This window comes from Magnolia sinica, chromosome 13 (genome assembly GCF_029962835.1).
Source record: "Magnolia sinica isolate HGM2019 chromosome 13, MsV1, whole genome shotgun sequence".
Classification (NCBI taxonomy): Eukaryota; Viridiplantae; Streptophyta; class Magnoliopsida; order Magnoliales; family Magnoliaceae; genus Magnolia; species Magnolia sinica.
This window is the reverse complement of record NC_080585.1, coordinates 6,264,583-6,269,403: the sequence shown is the minus strand read 5'-3', so window position 1 is coordinate 6,269,403 and position 4,821 is coordinate 6,264,583. Positions and strand designations below refer to the sequence as shown.

General features: G+C 40.7%; 1 long non-coding RNA gene across 2 annotated transcripts; it reads left to right on the top strand.

Annotated features, from left to right (window-relative positions):
* LOC131222576 (uncharacterized) lies at positions 1-4,391 on the top strand. 2 transcript variants are annotated; one of them, XR_009160113.1, is made up of 4 exons: positions 1-152; positions 3,559-3,662; positions 4,010-4,160; positions 4,245-4,391. It is a non-coding gene; the product is annotated as an uncharacterized LOC131222576 (long non-coding RNA). The 2 variants fall into 2 exon arrangements; XR_009160112.1 differs by having other exon boundaries at positions 4,010-4,391.
* The last annotated feature ends 430 nt before the right edge of the window (positions 4,392-4,821 follow it).

Below are 4,821 nucleotides of genomic sequence, written 5' to 3'. Positions count from 1 at the left end.
GGAACTTCCTGCGAAAGACTTTCGCAGGAAATCCGCGTCTTCTTCTACCCCCAACAATATAAGAACCAAATCAAAAAAGGGTTTTGCCGATCATCCTCTGTTCCGTTCCAGCAATTCAGGTGTTTGTTTCCTCTGCAGTCTACCGTGCGCAGGTGCGTAACTAACCTTCATCTTCAGAAAAATCTCTTTTCTATGGTTTGGTATTGGTAATCCGTACGATAACCCTGTGTTTCTTCAACTGCATGATCTGATGACGGTTCTCAAGAGCTATGCGCGCTGTGGTTCGCTGATCCAGACGGTTAACCTGATCGGGCCTACCGTGGATGGTGGCGATTCTATGAAAATATCATGGATCAATAGATCTTACTCATCCAATCGTTGGCCATTTCGCCAGGCAGTTGAAGTGTTCTTTTCTCGTTACCGTCAATTTGTGGTCCACTAATTGGAGGGTCAGATCTTAAGATCAGGGAGATTCTGGAAGGAAAACCCCATCCATGGAGGGACCATCTGCGCAATTGTCTGGATTTACAAGAAATGGCCCAAATGCCTGAGTTACGTGCATCAGGACCCTATAATTCGTCTTTCATTTACCTTTTGGAGATCTGATGATAGTTTTCTCCAACAATGTCCGTCGATTTTTGTGGCTGGAATCGTTTCTCATGAATGGATTGTCGAATCAGCCGAGTCTGAACGGGTTCGGCACCACGAGTCTGTTCTCAAAATATTCCTGACTTGGCCCAATTCGGAGAGTCACCCCTGACGTGGTCTTAAGACTCAAATGAGTCTGTTGGGACTCATCCGAGTCAACTCAGATTCGGTCGGACCCGATCTGGTTCAACACCCCAAGTCACTTCAGGCTCGAGTGAGTCGTGTCTTGACTCAAGACAAAACAAGGTGGTCCAAGTCACCGAGTCATTTAACTGTACCTCCTGACTCGACTAAGGATAGAATAAAGGAGATTAATCAATTTGTAGGTTGTATGGCAAGAATGATTCTTCCAATGGGCCATTTAGAGAATAAAGGAGATTAAACAGATTGCTATTAAAAATGAGAGATGATCAGATACAACATTGTATGTTAACTTAACATACAACGTTTTAATTTCCACTAATGGGTCACTTTAGTATAACATCTGAGCCATTTGAAAGCTTGCCCATGTATTAAAAATCGGCTGGAATGAAAACTGGGTTGGGACATTCATCAAGCAGGCTACACTGAAATCAATGTGCAGCTGATGGTTTGACTGGACGTATGTTTATGGCCCAACTGATGAGTGGATCATTCCATTTCGCTCCATATGATCTTCACAGTATGCTCCACCCTTTTCACGACTTGGATGTTCCAATGCAGTGATACATAAGCAGAAATAAAGATGTTGTATGTTAACATACAATGTTGCGTGGGATCATTTATCATTAAAACTATGACTGACTTTTGGATGGATAGGATCATTGGATCATGAAGTGTGGCCTTGACCTAATGGGTGTTCTAAAATTTGATTGATTGAACCGTCCACTTGTCTATAACTCCTGCGTGGTCGGGCTCGATCTTTGGAAAAGGGTTGCTATGTGATTGGGCTTCTTTGATGTAGCTGGGTGGTTGGGGTGGGATTTGGGATGGCTCCTCACCTATCTCATCATCATCATAACCTTCTCTAGTTACTTGCCACATCTCTCTCTCTTTGAGCAGCACCAATTCACAATTCCAAACAAAAATTCTCATGATTGTTTGGCAAAAGTTCAACGACTGGTTGACATCAACCCTCCTTTACCCAGGCACTGGACCATCAACCGCATTACTTCCAGGCCTGAGTTTAAGTGTAGATATATTACCATTTCAATTTAGACAAGTTTGGTGGCGAAGATATGAAGAAGTTTGATTTTCATAAAATTGATAGGCATAACTCCTAAACTCTAGAAAATTTGAAGGTATAATCTAGTCCTCTCCGGATTAACGCCAATGCCATACACAGTCATCGTCGTCATCATCTAAGCCTTGTCTGAGCTAATTCTGTTCAACTAAATGAATCCCGTTCCACCATTCCACTCTCATCATCATCGTCATCTAAAACTTTCCTAATTAATTGGGGCGGCTACATGAATCATGTTCTGCCATTCTACTCTATTAGCTTTAAATGTCAAATTATCAATACTCGTGATAAAAGTTGTGGTTGAGGTTTTACGCCAACTGCCAACCTGACGCAACCCTCCTTTATATGGGATTGGGACCAGTAATGCTTTCAATGCAATAAACACAATTCATTGATCCGTGATTTTGACACTTGCTTTAGCTTTATAATACGACAATTCCTATGCTTGTTTTAGCTCATTTGCATTCTTTTTTTCTTTTTTCTATTTTTAAACTAGGAGTTATCATCTTCCAAATGCATTTTCACCATCCAAGATATCTTTTATATATATACCTGATGCATAATTCAGTTATTTCCATTAGTTATGGTTACTCTTATTCGCCAAACCGTGACTCTTACCTGATGCATAATTCAGTTATTTCCAAGATATCTTTCACATGGCCCACTTTCTTGTTGCTAGTGGAATCCCATTTGGGCTGCAACAGAGTGCTATGCGGTTGCCACAGGATGTCATGTTACATATTTGCGGATATGATTTGGTTGCATGATACTTGTGTCTTGTTATGTCATCATTGAATTTATAATGGTTAGAGATCTCAATCATAACGAGAAAAAAGTTGGTAAGACAATGTCTTCAATTTTGTTGGTAAGAAACCTTTTTATAGACCATTATGGAAAGATCGTGTATTTTCTTGTCATCTTCTTCCTGGAAACTTTTTTTTCACAGACACTCACACCCACACACACCACAATGGGCACTCGAACCTATGACCTCAGTGTTGAAACTCACAGAGTCTACGACTGAGTCATGAGTAGGGACCCTCTTCTTCCTGTAAGTTGGTAGAGGAAGGAGTTTCGGAAGTTGAAGAAACAGTTTTTAGTGCTTCACATGATTACATAAATTTACGCCCTGTTTGGGATCAGCGAAATGAGAATGCGAAATTGGTAAATCCATCAACATGTTAAATTCATGGATTTGCATTGGATTCGGATTTGGAAAATTCCAGAGTCCACTGTTCGAGAATAAATAACAAATCCATGGATCCAAGGGGGCATTTATTGCAATGTTAGAACATTTATTTAAGGGAATATCTTTTTTTTTTTTTTTTAATAGTATTAAAAGAGTCTCTCATTTTGAGGATTTGCAGTGTCTTTCAGTTTTGGAGGTTGAATTTGCCACAAATCCATGGATTCATGTAGGTGTGGATTTTGGAAGTCCATGGATTTGGAAAACCCCTAACAAAAAAAGATAAAGAAAAAGAAAAAGAGAGAAAAAAGAGGGAAGGTTTGTAATATTCATGGGTTTCACAAATTCCCTGCCCAAATCCCTCACCCAAACAGCCCCTTAACTAAAATCTAATGACAGGAGTCTTTTTGTTATCCATGAGTGTCCACCATTCCTTATGTGATACGAAAGTTAAATGTGATGTATCAAAATCAATTAAGTTGGGATTTTCGAACTTGTGCAGTTTGAGAGTTATGGCAGGAAAATACGTCATTGGATCCATGATGGTAGCCACTGCCATTGGATTTTCGTTGGATGCATTGATCTCTGACAAGAAGTTGTTTGGAGGTCAGTTAAAGGTGTGTTTGGATGCACTATTGAATTGAATTGTAAAAATTAGCTCAAGAAAGTGGGAATGACCAAGTTGGTATGACCTTCCTTGGTGTTCGATTCAAGGGACTGCCCCAAATTGCAGTTACATTGTTTCCAAGTTGAACTTCAAAGTAATGCAACTGCAATCTGAGAGCTACTTATAGTTAGTGCCACTTCCTCTTGTTTGAACTGAATTATTCTCAATTCAATTCATTTGTGCTGCCAAACGCAGCCTAAAGCAATCTCTATTTGAAGCTTCTTCTTTTTTACTGACAACTGTTAGCTTTCGCGGTTATCTCACTTTGTGGGAGTTGGAACCCCAGGTACCACCCCAAACACTGTGGCCTCCAAGGAGTGGTGGGAAGAGACAGATAAGAAGTTTCAGGCGTGGCCCCGCACGGCGGGCCCTCCAGTCGTGATGAACCCCATCAGCCGCCAGAATTTTATACTCAAGTCCCGTTCTGAATCTTGAAGGTGTGGTTGCATTCACCTATGAGTTTCGATTTAGTGACCTTGATTAGCTTTAGCTCTTTTAAGTCATCTGATATTCTTTTTGAGTTCTTTGATGTTCTTCGAGGATGGAACTTCTTTTCCTTCAATTGAGTTGATTGATATGCAGAGAGGAAGACTTTCTGTTTCTGAATAAGATGTTCGCAGCATACACTTATCATGATCTGAATAAATCTTGGCCTTTTAATCTGCTCACATATTCCAATTACTTGCACATGTGATTGCACAATCATTTATGGACAGATAATAGAGCTAATTCCATTCGTGTGTAGATCCTGACTCCTCAGATGTGCCCCACCATGTGGATTCCTGGCCCAAAATTCAGACTGGTCTACTCATCAGGGAGTCTATATTAAAGAACTAGACAGTTAAAAAAACTCAACCAACTGTCTTTTAACTGTCCATTTGTTTTAGACTTTTAGTACGCTAGGGCCCGCCTGAGGAGTGGACGGCCTATTTTTGTGCCAATGCATCCACCAGATGGACGGTTTGTATCTCAAACATGTATGCATGTACGGCCACATGTAGAAGAATCTGGTCTGTGCTTCCATCTAGGTGAAATGCGGGCCATCCAACCTTAGGTCCATGAGATGGATGGTAACGATCCACCTATGCCGAGTTGACA